This window comes from Cydia strobilella, chromosome Z (assembly GCF_947568885.1).
Source record: "Cydia strobilella chromosome Z, ilCydStro3.1, whole genome shotgun sequence".
Classification (NCBI taxonomy): Eukaryota; Metazoa; Arthropoda; class Insecta; order Lepidoptera; family Tortricidae; genus Cydia; species Cydia strobilella.
Genome location: NC_086068.1, coordinates 47,386,157 through 47,401,728, shown reverse-complemented (window position 1 = coordinate 47,401,728; position 15,572 = coordinate 47,386,157). Strand labels below are relative to the sequence as shown.

Below are 15,572 nucleotides of genomic sequence, written 5' to 3'. Positions count from 1 at the left end.
TCTTCAAACCTTTGACAGTTGCCAACCCCATTATTGGGATTAGTTGCCACAGCGGACCCCAGGCTCTCATGAGGCGTGGCAAAAGCCAGGACAACGCTAGGAAGATGACGTGTACAGTTAGCAAATATTTAATGATTACTAAAGTAGCCAAATACCTATATCACGTGCAGACGCAAAAATTCACTTAGGGTTCATGTCAATTCCTTACCGTACCGGTATATTAATATGCTCTCACAACATGCAAAATAATTAAGATATACATAGGCAGTAAACACAAGACAGTAAATAGAAAACACGTACCACCAACTACATATACAACACCGCGTTCCCCGCATTTGGAATACACGATGCTATAGTTTATCAAAAGACTGTCTCATTTCAAATATAGACAGAGAGAATCATACTCATCATCTTTGTCTTACACTAGTAGCACTTAAGTAGGTGTAGCACCTGAATGAAAAGGATGAGTATAGTTTTTTTTGTTCTAATTTACTGACAATTTGGTTTGACCAACTATATTTAATAATGCTAGTAGTAGGGTCGGAACTATGTAAATAAAGTGTAACGTCAATATTCTATAAAAATAATAATATTTAGTACGTTTATGGTGGCACTGCCACACGTAGCTATATCCTTTGATGTACAGACTTACGACTCTAAAATGTAATTTATCTAAAAAAGTAAAACTGTGTCTTTTGGGGTGCCTACGAACCGCAGGGTTCCGTTTTCTCTTTGGTCTTTGCATGTATATGGTACCCAAAAATAACGTACCATAGAATATACATCTATTTCACAATAGATGGCGTGGACTTTAAAGAGACAACCTTGTTTCCAGTACTTGCGATGGGTGGCGCTACTGTCGACGATTATAAAGCTATCACCCATGAACGCGGCTTCTTCAAATGTGCCGCTCAAACGACATCAAAAACTCGCGACAAACGGTTGGGGTAGATGGACGCTAATACAACTTTTGAAATAAATACACGCAAGAAAATTTTAACTCAAAACGTGCGTGTAAAAAAATATTTTGGTGGTTATATTTGCCTGCCTAGCTGAAGGTATTTAGACGACACTTCATTGTTCGTGTTTTAGGTAAGTCATCAAAATTATACCTTTTTTAAGCTGCCATTTATATTAATTTGGTTTAGGATAATTTTTTCATATTTACTACGAGTACCGCTTACCTAGTTCTCGTTATGTTTGTATTTATTTAGAAATGTGACAGTGTGTAATTGGGTTAGATAAGATAACTCTACGCAATGATAGGCCAAGTATCTTTTGAGCATACCTGTTGCCAAATAAAATACATTCAAGTTGGTATATGGAAAACCAAAGGCAAGTAGCAAAAAATTTATTGTCGCTATGAAGTACAGAGTAAAATTGTATTTGAGTTTTTATTTAAAATACTTCATATTTTATTTACATACCTATAAGCATATCCATTTCAAAAATGACTTGGGTCGCTATGAGTGGACCTGTTGGCCCTTACGACGTTAAGATGCATTTAACGCGAAGTGTTTTAGGATGGTTTGAGACTAGCGTTTTAATACGCGCCTTTAAGCTCGTTTTTGGAAGCGCGTGTAGACGCGTATAGACCAAATTTAGCGAAATATATCGGGCGTGTAAGCGCGTAACGCCGAAACGACCGTACACGCGCAGAAAAAAACGCTTGTCTAAGACCGCCCTTAAGATTCTCCTTCTGCAATCTTGCGAACGTATTTGTAAGTTACCTAATAATAATTTACACTGCATATACCTATGTACTAATATTTTTATCTCCAAAATACACTGCACTGTACCTATATACTCGTACATTCATAAAAGGTGGTGTAAAGTACACTTAAAAAAAAGTTAAACCAACTTCAAATAGGGATAAATTAAAGTATAATTCCGTTTTAAATGCGCTAGCGACTGATACGTTTGAAGTCGGTGCCGTGCCGCATTTTTGCAGATTTCAAGGTCTAATTCTGAAGCCATCAACATTTTAGGAGTTGGTACTCATAGAATCCATCATAAGAACTAGACCTTAACACACATGTTCCTTCAAAACTTACTTGCTTAAAAACAAACATAACGAATAGCCAATGGTGAAATATCCGTAGTCCCGTTATGGTCATCCTAAGCAGTTCCTCTTCATCAAATGGAACGTTTTTGGATGAAAATGCTTAGTTTGTTGATGAAAATATGTACTAAAATTTCTATATGTATCCCTATACGATTTGAGGAGTTCCCTAGGTTACTCATGGAACCCATCATCAGAACTAGGTTTTGACAATGACGGGACCAACTTGGGACTATACTCGTATGCAATAAGTGCGGAAAGTGTATGATTTCCGACGAGTGGAATTTTATTCACGAGCGAGCAAAGCGAGCGAGTGTATAAAGGAATACGAGTCGAAAATCATCTTTACGCACGTGTATCATACAATGTTTTACTATGCATTGTGCGAGTAAATAAAAAAACATATCATGGCAAATAAGTTTAATTATTAAAAGGAGTGTTTTAAATCGACACGAGTTGCGAATTACCTATTCGCACGTGTATCGTACAACGTTTTACAGTACATACGGCCCTTTAAACTTTCGACATATGCACGAAAGGTCCTTTTTGCGCACTAGTGCGAGAAAGTAGCACCATAAGTACTGTAAAAAAAATTGAAAACAAAAAGCACTAGTGCGGAAAAGTAGTACTTTCCGCATGATATGGCTCCGTAGGAAACGCACTTTTCGAGCACATGCATTGTAATAGTACATTTCGATGCTAGTGCGGAAAGTATGTCATTACTTCAGGAGCACCGAGATATCTTGCCACGAGCCGTATTAGGCGAGTGGCAAGACTCGGGACGAGTGAAGAATGACATATCCTCACGTGTATCGGACGACGTTTTTTAATACAGTTGCGAAAAAATAAGAAAAGCAACAAGTAAGGAATGGAATTCGAAACTTTTATATTATTAATTCTGTGACACTGACATCATTGACATTATGAAGAGGTGATTTTCTAGCTTTTATTCGACTAGAATAGATTTTGTTATTATTATATATTATGTTTTTTTTTCAAATGCATGTTCTATAAGACAGAAACAATTGTAAATATTAAAACATTGTACTATTATTACCTAAATATTGTTATTTACGATTATTTGTGTATCGTATATTTATAAAAACAATATCGAATGTTGCCTTTGGAAACTTAAAACATTCTTGCAGTAAGAAAATACGCCTCTTCTTTGACAGGCGTTCCGTTCCATTCAGACAACTTATTAAGAACGGTTTTTCAACATTAAAAAATAAACGTGTTATAATACTTATAATGATGAAGAGGTAAGTAATAAAATATGAAATATGCATATTTTTCGTATTCTTACATTAACAGTAGGTTTTTATGTTGATTACGACGTTTAAAGGAAACTAATATTAACACTCATCAATAAGTAGTCATCAATTGGAACAAGTAAAAATTAAAAAAAATTGGAAAAGTAAAAAGCACTATTTCGCGAAAACCAACTTTCCGCACGCTAAACAGCCACGAAAAGTAGCACTTTTTGAGCAACTATATTAAAAAAAACAATTTTCCTAATCGGTTCAGAAATGACGGAGTTCTGAGGTAAACCTACATACAAAAATACGTAAATAATTACCTACCTACTCTGCCGTTATCGAACAGAAATATTTCTAATACACAGATGAGATCTGTAAAATATTATCTCCTCATACTTAACAATTTACAGATTGTTTTATTTTATTAGTAGATACCTATACGGCTACCATCAGTTTGGCACCGAGATAAACGCCATCGAGAATGTAATTTACTTTCTATGAATCTCGCTCGTACTCACATATTAGTGCGAGCGCAAGTAAATTACGTTCTCGATGGCGTTTCTGTCAGTGCCAAACTGATGGTAATATAGCCTTACTATTCAATGAAAACTCGCCGGAAGTGCAAATATAGGTAAGATTTTTTTTACTTGACATGTTTTTACCCCGTACTGTCAGAGCGCCAATAACTTTCGCAAAGAGGATATAATAAGAGTTATATCTATCTATCTTTGACTTTCGTAAGTTTTCCAGCCGCTGCGCTGACATTTACCGACCCTAAAAGTTTTGGCGTCGCTGACAGAACCTAAAAATATACGTTACGTGCTGATGTTAATGTGCAATAATTAATTTTCATAATTATTTGTAAAAGCGTCACGAGCACGAGGCCGGACCCATTGGAGGAATTAATCCATTTGTCCCTGACGTGAACAAATAGGAATACATTAATTCCCACTTGTCCCTGGGGAGGACAATAGCAAATAATATATATGTTTCTATTTTTTTCCTTTTGTTAGTCAAGTTAGCGCACCAAAATTTTTTTTAACTAGCCTTGTGTACTTAGTGTATATAATTAGGTACGAGGTTTAAAAAATCGGAGAATACCATCTCGGGCTCAGTGTAGGGTTCCATAGTTGCGCGTTTGTCACTTTACGACCGTTTTTAAGGTCCGTAACCAAAAACAAAACCCTATATTCCATCATGTCCGTCGGTCCGTATGTCACAGCCATTTTACTCGTAACATTTGGAATACATGTGTATTTTGTGAGCTGCTACTTACGAGTAGTTCAGAAATCAAACTTAAAAAACCGGCCAAGTGCGAGTCGGACTCGCGCACGAAGGGTTCCGTACTATTACGCAAAAAACTGCTATAAAATCACGTTTGTTGTATGGGAGCCCCACTTAAATATTAATTTTATTCTGTTTTTAGTATTTGTTGTTATAGCGGCAACAGAAATACATCATCTGTGAAAATTTGAACTGTCTAGCTATCACGGTTCATGAGACACAGCCTGGTGACAGACGGACGGACAGCGGAGTCTTAGTAATAGGGTCCCGTTTTTACCCTTTGGGTACGGAACCCTAAAAACGGACAAGTGCTAGCCGGACTTGACTAGTGTAAGACGATATTACTTGCCAAATTTCATAGTTCTAGGTCAACGGGAAGGAAGGGAGACGGGAAGTACCTACTACCTACCCTATAAATTTTGATTCCTTGTATCGAAATTTACGTTTTTTGCGGCATAAACGGCCGTATCTTTTTTTTACGTTAACTTAGAAGTTTGATTTTTTCACGGCTTTACGGGACTGTAGACCTTAGTATATGGTTTCAATTTCAACTCGATACCTTTACGCGTTCCCGAGATAAAGGATCTTGACAGACGGACGGACGGATGGACGGAAAACAAAGTGATCCTATAAGGGTTCCATTTTTCCTTTTGATGTACGAAACCCTAAAACATATATACATATATATTTAGATGTTTAAGTACCCATCAACGTGCCCACTAGCGCCACTGCTAAATGATTGTAATTATTTAAATAGAAATATAACCAAGGGGACCGCTACGTACTGTATTTTGTATTGAAGTACCTTTTGAACATGTCTATGGAACTAGGTTTATTCAACTTTTCAAACAAAAGCTACACATGAGAGTACCTGCATGCTATTTATACTCGTATACTTGCCGTTTATATACATAACATTTTGTTTTTGGTAACCGATTTATTTACTTATTTGACATTTATTGCACAAAATAAAAAACCTACCAGTAAATTAAGGCTAAGCAGAAAACCGCGGCGCGTTTAGGGATGTAATAGTAGATTGTTAACCAAGGGATGAAATGATGCCTTTCACCCGAGTTAAACACTACTTTTCATATCGAATACGAAGAAAGTAAAATGCATGTGTTTTTTTTAAACATGACTCATAGTGAATGAAGTATAAATTAAAGTATTTCTTGAGGGTACTTTCAATTAACAATTTAGGCAAAAGTATCGTTATTTATGGAATTATCTGAATGAAATTGTATAACAAATCCATTTAATACCTAAATTTCGATTGCTTATCGTAAAAATAAAAAATAAATCGTACTTGAAACTTAAAATGCTCTAGTGTAGAAACGTATTATTTTCTGCACAACTTTTAGAACAACAATCAAACAAAGGGTCACCTCTTTCAGAGCATGAGAAATGAAAATAGCTATTTATGCAACAAGTGCGGAAAGTGTATGACTTCCGACGAGTGGAATTTTATTCACGAGCGAGCAAAGCGAGCGAGTGTATAAAGGAATACGAGTCGGAAATCATCTTTACGCACGTGTATCATACAATGTTTTACTATATTGTGCGAGTGAATAAAAAAACATATCATGGCAAATAAGTTTAATTATTAAAAGGAGTGTTTTAAATCGACACGAGTTGCGAATTACCTATTCGCACGTGTATCGTACAACATTTTACAATACATATGGCCCTTTAAACTTTCGACATATGCACGAAAAGTGTTCTTTTCCGCACTAGTAATATGTATATAATATGTACTGTAAAAAAAATTGAAAACAAAAAGCACTAGTGCGGAAAAGTATTACTTTCCGCATGATATGGCTCCGTAGGAAACACACATTTCGAGCACATGCATTGTAAAGGAGATTTCTTATATAACCTGTGGGCGCGGTGACAGGTCTGCTCTTTAAATGAAGTAGGTATTGACCGAAATTACTCTACAAAAGTACGCCTTCCTTATAAATAATACAAATATTTAAGATTTTTTTTAATTGTGTTTTAATGGTGTGTCCATAGCCATAACCATAGTGTAATATGGAAAACTAATGTAAACTACCTACCTAAATTCGAAACATCAAAAAACAAGCATTTTTAAACATATCCTAATAACTATCATATACATATCATATATTATAGAGTTAATACTAACTAACACTATAACATTAAATTTACACCAAAAATCAGAAACATTATAAAAAAACAATACACTTAAATTATATTATTGATTACTGAATAAAAAAACTTGACCAACACTATCGTCCCGTAACGTCCGTGTTGAATTTGAATCACTATGGACAACCTCAGAGGGCCCACCACGAACACCGAAGTTCGCCAATTGCGTGCATCTTTTTCTTTTACTCCTTTTAATGCGTAATTAGAGTGACAGTGAAAGATGCCTGCAATTTGCGAACTTCTAACGTGTAACGCCATTATTGTTTCCAAATCCGCCCCAACTCTGCGGCCTTGTAATGCCTATAATATATATCTAGGAGCCTGGACTGAACCTGAACACAATCCGAAGTACCTACACATTTTCTCAGAAATCTAATAATTGTTATATCAACCGAGGCATATCCTTACATGGATGTATATTGTATGTGTAATAAATACATATTGGCATTGTAAACTTTACTTTGCACCGCGTACCTAACTAGGGCTGGCATTGAGACGTGAAAATCAAAAGTTATATCGGCAATCTTGTTGTAATTATCGCAGTGGTGTTACATTTTTAATGTCCAAAGCGTGATAATTGATTAGCCATGAGCTGGCGGAACAATGTGTAGTACTCGAATAGGTATTTCACGCCGCCGCCCCTCACAATACCTACCCATCGGCGCGGCGTCAGAGTAGTGCCGTTCCCGGGAACGGCACTACACTTCGACTCATCCATGTTATATAATAATACCTACTTAGTTACATAAAATAAGTATAACGTAAATCTGATCTTGGCATTATTCAAAAGAAATAAACGGAACCCTTATAGGATCACTTTGTTGTCCGTCCGTTCGTCTGTCTATCTGTCAAGACCCTTTATCTCGTGAACGCGTGAAGGTATCGAGTTGAAATTGAAACCATATACTAAAGTCAACAGTCCCTTGAAGCCGTGAAAAAATCAAACTTTCTAAGTCAATTTAACAAAAAAAATACGGCCGTTTATGCCGCAAAAAACGTACCTATATTTCGACACTCAAGGGAATCAAAATTTGTAGGGATCTCCCCGTTGACCTAGAACTATGAAATTCGGCAAGTACAAGTTATATCGTCTTACACTACCAGTAGGTATAGGGAAAAATCTGAAAACTGTAAATTTGTAAAAAAATAAACAATAATAAAAAAATAATTAAATTAGTACGGAACCCTCGGTGAGCGAGTCCGACTCGCACTTGACCGGTTTTTTAAATTAATAATTCTCTTATTGCAACTGAGTAAGTAACGAAAAGACGCAACCTTCAGTACAGCAGCCCAGCTTTTGAATTAATTTAGGTACCTACTTTTGTACTGTTGTACTTGATGCTTTATCAACGCCATAGGAATGCAACTATCTGTCCCATATTGTTAAGACCATAAAATTCACCCGCTTTCATATCTATTACAACAATGCAGAAATGATAGCCATGCGGCATCGGCATGTCATGTAGCTGCTGGCAAGTATTCATGTCGGAGTGACGATTGGCCCTGGCACGCAATGGCGGGCGGCTTCTGAGTACATTTGTCTTACATGACAATTACACCGAGACGAACAAAACCGCTCCAATAACCCAAGTACTACAGGCGTAGCGTAGCCAATCTGACGTACTATTCGAGTCGCCCATCACACGGACGGCTAAGAATCAAGAACTAAGTATTTTCAAATAAAATGTGTTCTAAGAATGAATAATCTGAAACATGTCTGAAACTTTGATAAGAGTCCAAGGTTGCTAAAGCAAACAAAAGATGCATAATTTTCTTTCCCCTATACCTTGATTAGCGTATCCCTGACGTGAGATTGACGTTGTCATCTCTGAGTGTCATAAAAATAACCATTAGCTTGTGTGGTGATAACTATTTAGCAATAAAACAAAGATTAAGCCTGTTTACACTAGATAGTAATTACCGCCACTTGAACGATGTAGCTACGTACCTACCATTCAAGATAAGGCATATTTTCTTTGACCAGCTGGCAATATTTAGGTACCTATTTAAAATCAGTCATATCATCTGTATTTTTGGTACATGCGTACCAACGTAGGTAGACGTAGGTAGACATACGTCTACCTTGAAGCGTAATTTATAGAAAACCGTATCACATTTTTGTCTCTACCTCAAAAAAAAATTGCATAAAAACACTAAATGTTCTGCTACGTAACCACATTCTAAGTGTGAGTTATGACTTACGATGTTTTCGTGCAAATATGTACATAGTACATAACGTTTCACTTTAGGCGATAGGGCAAAAGGTTATTCTTATAAATAACCCAAAACGGTGCAAAAATTACGTAATAGTAATATATAATCTGCAGCGAAGGCGAGCCGGCGGTCCGAGCCGTGAAATACGATATGGAAATGCGGACCGGACTTCCGGCGATGTTAGCGTCGCTTTTTCATTTAGGTATTTTATAAGACTGTCCTTGAACCCCCATAATTTATCACTCACGAACAATAAGAAAAAAACGTCATTGTATCGACACTCATTTCCTGCTTATTTTCGTAATAACTTATCACCAGAAATTTCTCACCGTTGATTGATCATGCATGATCGCATTGTTATGAATAAATTATTTACTTTATTTGTATGGTTACCTACCCTATTACAAATTAATGATAAATAAAAGAATAATTAGCAAATAACGATTTAGTTTGTCATGTTGCTTTGTTTGTGTTGATACCCGGTTAATAATAAGAATTACTGTGCATAAAACAAGCGTAGTCATAAAAAAGCTAATGATCTAAGGCATCTAAGTGATAATTAGTGCAGGTCACGCAAGCTGCATGAACATAGTACTACCTGTTCAGATAACTTATGAGCAAGAAGTGTACCTACCTCATAGTATACTCATTGTCAAATACTCTGTAGCATTTAAAGTAGCCAAATAGTTCGGTACTAAATATATGGTGTACCGACCTATTTGAGTACTTTGGTTGCTACAAAGTATTTGACGCTGAGTGTACCTACCTTACTTAGGTACAAACTTAAACGCTGCGTGAAAGAACAGTCTGTTTTTACTTTATCCTATAAATTCTAATAAAGAGGATACGATACTGTTTAACCTCTCGTTTGTGTATGATCCTGACCAAATTAGGTATTAGTAATTTTTTTGCGTTTTTTCGAGAACGTGTTTTTCTGTTCTATACGTTACGACCGGGGTTTGAACGACATGATTGTTGACCACCACACACATGCATAAGGTTAAACAACATGCCAAACGCGTTTCAAACATTACATATTTAGATATAACCTGCTCGCATACTTACATTTGTATTGGAATCAACTATCGAATCAAATCCTTCACTAAAGATATAACTTTTGACTGGTTGGAGATACTTCACAAACATACTCGTATCTCCAACCAGCCAAAATGCTTTCCATTGTCGACAACAACACATACCTAGTCAAAAATTACGGTCGACTACAAAATTACGTATTACCGCATCGTCATATTCAATTGAGTGAGATCGTGACAGACAGCCTTGACATTGGAAGCGCAACCAGTTACAGGAGTGGAGACCAGCAAAAAACACTGGCTACTGAGCGCGTAGAATCGTAGATACCTCAGTGATTCATGCCGATTCTCTCATTTTTTATGCCGTGAGCCGTGATGGAGGCAAACGGCCCGTTTGAACAACCTGCAACTCTAATGGTGTCGCATGAGCGCCGCCAACCCCATAACAGTAAAGGTGTAAGGATTCACAGCGTTGACATCTTAAAGGATCTAATGCAGATTCCTTTCGCTGCAATTAGGTATTCTAGATAGGCGATGTTCCCAAAGACGACCTATTTAAATCAAAGTGTCTGGCTAACTAGAATCATCTAAAATCCAAATTAGGTAACAAACATTTCGCATATGACTTTTCGTTTTCCTTAAAAGATTGCGATTTAATTGCCAGTAATAATTAATTCACCATACAATTATTTTATCAAAGGCTTGCCTTCTATTGAATGGAATGAGAAGTACAACATGCTATTAAGTCATGTTGTATAATTATTTAACTTGAATCACTTACAGCATACAGAATCATACGTATAAGCTGTATTGATAATAGCACCACGAATTATCAATGATTTACTACAATGCCTCACTGGTGGAACGCAGTATTTTTATGCCGATGATACCAGTATTGTAATAAAAGCTCACACAGAAATAGAACTGAATTTAAAAATGCAAGACTGTCTAAATTATGTACCTGGTTTTTATCGAATGGGTTAAGAATTAATTCTACCAAGAGTTTTTATATGATCTTTCGTCGTTGAATATTGATTCCCTTGAGTGTCAAAATATACGTTTTGTGCGGCATAAATAGCCGTATCTTTTTTTTACGTTAACTTAGTAGTTCGATTTTTTTACAGCTTCAATGGACTGTAGATTTGAGTATATGGTTTTTATTTTAACTCGATACCTCCACGCGTTCTCGATATAAAGGGTCTTGACAGATAGACAGACGGAAGGACGGACGAACGGACAGTGATCCTATAAAGGTTCCGTTTTTTCCTTTTGAGGTACGGAACCCTAAAAACCGGTCAAGAGCATGTCGGGCCATGCTCATTGCTCAACGTAGGGTTCCGTGGTTACCTTGTCCATCAGTCCATCACAATAGACTGCTATTAGTTGGTATCATGAATTGAACACCCAGCTGTAAAAGTGCATGGCCACTTTATGTATAAGTACTAAAACTCCCTTTATAATGTGTCCACGTAATTTTGCAGCTTGTACTCGTACATAAGTTACATTACAAGCAAAGGGACTAGGTACCTTCGCTGCACTTGTAATTAAGTAGGTAGGTAAGTACATCTTTTTACTAACAAGGGAAAACTTGTTTGCATAAATTCAAAAACGGCTCAATCGATCATGTTCGCTGTTCGCTATAGTTTTTATGGACAGTTTTTACTAAGCTTTAGTTTCATGTTTTTTTGGACCCACGGATTAAAAGTTAGAGAGGAAGAAGGGGACAATTTTTGTTTGTTTCTGAGCGATTATTTCCGAAAATATTCACTTTAACAATAAAATGGTCCTTGAATTAATTAATTAATTTCAATAACCTTATTTGTTTTAAATGGTACCGGTTGGATAAATAAATTTCAACTTAATTAATTGGTCCAGTAGTTTCGGAGAAAATAGGCTGTGACATACGGACAGACAGACAGACGCACGAGTGGTCCTATAAGGGTTCCATTTTTTCCTTTTGAGGTACGGAACTCTAAAAATACATGGTTTAAATTGTGTAATGTACGGAACTCTTGGAACGCGAGTCCGACTCGCACTTGGCCAGTTTTTTTTATTTTACCATTTGGTTGGCGTGATTAATTTATATACCCATGCCAAATTGCAGCTTTCTAGTGCAAATGGTCAGTGAGCTAAGCCGCGGACGGACAGACAGACGGACATGACGAAACTATAAGGGTTCCTAGTTGACTACGGAACTCTAAAAAATATTGTGTCAGTATATAGGTACCGGTACCCATAAGACTTTTCTTCGACTTCTAATTTCGGTATCAAAACTTCGGGTTAGATAGTAATTTATCACACATCAACCTATCTATGTCAAAATCTCAAGTGGGAAACTCAAGTCGAAAGGTGGGCGTAGCATTCCTACAAGCAGGCTCCACCATTGTGCTTAGAGAGCGTGTCTGACGATCAACAAAAAATTAATGGAAGTCGAATTTGTATATACTCCGTCCTTTTCTTATCCGGCCCATTTGAACGAAACGATATACCGAAGTTTTTTTTTTTAATAACTGAGTCACGGACTCTCCAGAGCATAACCCCGTCGTTTTCCTCCTCGGTTCTGGGATACAATTATGTTGGTACGTTGGCCGCGTGATCATTTATGCTCAAGAAACAAAAAAGCTTCGGATAATTGACACTGCGGGCCTCAAGTTCGGCCGGTGTACTCAGACATCTCTACCTACGCCACTAATTGAACTATATTTTAGCATTGTAAAAGTAGATACACGCAATGAGGGCTAACGCGTATGAATTCGCCGCTAGGGGCGCTAGTGTGGATGGTGGTCTTCGCAAAGTTCGAAATGTCAAATGTCACTTCAATGACTGACAGCTGTTCTTTAGTCTTTTGGACCACCATCAACAGAGGCGCCAACAGAGGAGCAAAAAAAAACGAAAGCCCTCATTGTACCTATAATATACCCCTATTTTTTGTTATTTTACACGACATAGTGGATAAAATTATCATAGAAGTAATTAGGAACTTAAAATGGACCAATGGTTTTGATTAGTCGCTTGAATCTGTCCTTATTATTTATTATGAGGACAGATTAAAGTACTTCAGGGATGGTGACCAATGCAATGCATACCTACCTAATGTCAATGAACTTAAGTGTGGTATAAAAATTACTTAATTTCAAAAAATGAGGCATATTTATTAGGGTTTGTAACTTCCGTACCTCAAAACGGAAAAACGGAACCCTAATAGGATCACTTTGTTGTCTGTCCATCCGTCCGTCCGTCGGTCTGTCTGTCTGTAATGTATACTCAGGTCTAAGCTGTGAAATAATCTAACTTCTAAGTTAACGTAGAAAAGGTACCAAAACGTATACTTCGACACTCTCAAGGGAATCTAAATTTATAGGGTACTTCCCATTGACTTAGAACTATGAAATTTGGCAAGTAATATCGTCTTACACTACAAGTACAGAGAAAAATCTGAAAACTATAAATTTGTTAAATATAAAAAAATATAAATGAGTTAAATTTGTACGGACCCCTCGGTGGGCGAGTACGACTCGCACTTGTCCGGTTTTTTTTTCCTACTATTTACCTAATTTGATTCCCTTCTGCCGAGTTTTATTATCAATGGGCAAATAATTTGATAGTTGGTTAATCCAGACTTTAAATGTTAGGTTAAATAATGATAAGACGTAAGTATTGAAGTTTTTTTCAATTATGGCTGTTAATCTATTGGAAAATGTGTTTAAACTAGGTAGGTAGGTTACATAATATATCTACGCATGTCAGTTTACTACCTATGTCAGTGCGAAATTCCTTTGAGAAAGTATTCGCTTGTATTCGTTTATATTTAGAGTAGGTACCATAATAACCGTCAAGTAATGTGTATTGGATTGAGTACATACCTACTTGAAGTATGTACCTAGTGTTATGTAAATGTATAAGAAATATCCGACTCCGCTTGTCATGAGCAAGGTTGTAAGCGGTGCGTAAAGAATCAGATTTCCATCTCATTTCGCTAAACTAACTGGAACACTTGCTGATAAGCGGTATCAAGCGTTGCACGTATATGCCGTTTTACAGGTTTGCCGCTTGTCTCAGGCGGATAGGGAGAAGCTATTATGGCTATTATTCTGGACTACGTTGCCTACGTTGGGGTCTAAGGTTTCATTAAGTCACAAAGTACCTAAGCAAACACCTCATAACTACCCCGCCTTTGTTTTATGTAGCATATGTTATGTACCTATATATATGTCTTTCAATTGTTTTAGAAAGCAATAATAGTTATAAACAATAAATTATTCGAGTTTATAGAATAAAATCCTTTTTCTTGTGTCATGCTCTGAAAGTGGGTCGTTGTTGTTTTAAAAAGTGTGCAGAAAACGATACGTTCCTGCCCTAGAGCACTGTACTTTCAAAGTACCTTTTTAACTTTTTTACGATAAGCAATAAAAAATTGGTTTAAAATGGATTTGTTGTACAATTTCCATTCTGATAATAAACTCCCCATTTCATAAATAAATATATTTTTTACCTAAATTGTTAATGGAAAGTGCCCTCAAGAAAGACTACTGTAGTTTATACTTAGCCATGTTTGTTTTAAATGCACATGTATGTATTTTACTTTCCTCGTATTCGAAATGAAAAGTAGTGTTTAACTCGGGTGAAAGGCACCATTTCATCCCTTGGTTAACCATCTATTTACTTTGTACATCTCAATTTACAATATAACGCCAGCATCGTTCATAACCTTTTTCGTGGAATTACGATACTCTTAATTATCTTTTTAGCTGTTGTACTATTTAATTCCGACGCGAGCGTAGCCCCAGGGCGTCACTTATTGTCCGAGATAATAGCTCCGCTGCCTGGGATGTCAATAACGGAAAACGAATCTTTGATCACTCTAGCTGTGCTTTAGGTTAATAGGTTTGGATTGTTAGAATTGAGTGGTATATTAAAATATACATAGCTACATATATATGTATACAACATGCCCACGAGGAACCCGAGAAATTTTTAAAGGGGATTCGCCTCGTTTCAGAGTAAAAACCAGTTTTAAAAACATATTTTTATTGTTACTTTGTGCAAACCGCCTTTTTAGTGAGGAATGTTGCCAACTTGCCACTATGGGATTAGCTTGCCAATATGGGAATATCCTTATTGACAGATGTCAAAAATTGGCAAGTAGCACTTTAGAAAAGTAGGTTTTACAAAGACGCCTTTGATGTTTACGTAAATGCCGACACCGCACAAGAACTGACCAAAATAATATGTGACAAATAATAAGACACGCTAGCTCTGTAAGTAGTACCGAGCTACCAACAATGGCGATATATGCAGCTCGGGTGCGCGCCACCCAGCTCTCGCCCCTCGCACCCCGCACATTGCCCTGTCTAGACGCCTTCGTCGAATGACTGTATTGTTTTATAGACTGTGGTTTTACCAATAGCATTTACATTATATGTACAAATGTACATACAAAAAAAAAACGACCTACAATTAACATTTTTTTTTGGCCTCTAATGCGTCGTAAAATTTTTCGGGTTCCTCGTGGGCACCTTGTATCTTGTATATGTATGGTGAATTAATCAC

At 36.7% G+C, this 15,572-nt stretch overlaps 1 protein-coding gene across 1 annotated transcript in view; it reads left to right on the top strand.

The window, feature by feature from the left end:
- Positions 1 to 928: 928 nt before the first annotated feature.
- LOC134754914 (aquaporin AQPcic) overlaps positions 929 to 15,572 on the top strand; it is a 55,132-nt gene continuing 40,488 nt past the window's right edge. The window contains exon 1 of the mRNA XM_063691388.1: positions 929 to 1,092. The gene's annotated coding sequence lies outside the window, so the exon portion shown is untranslated. The remainder of the gene's footprint in view (positions 1,093 to 15,572) is intronic.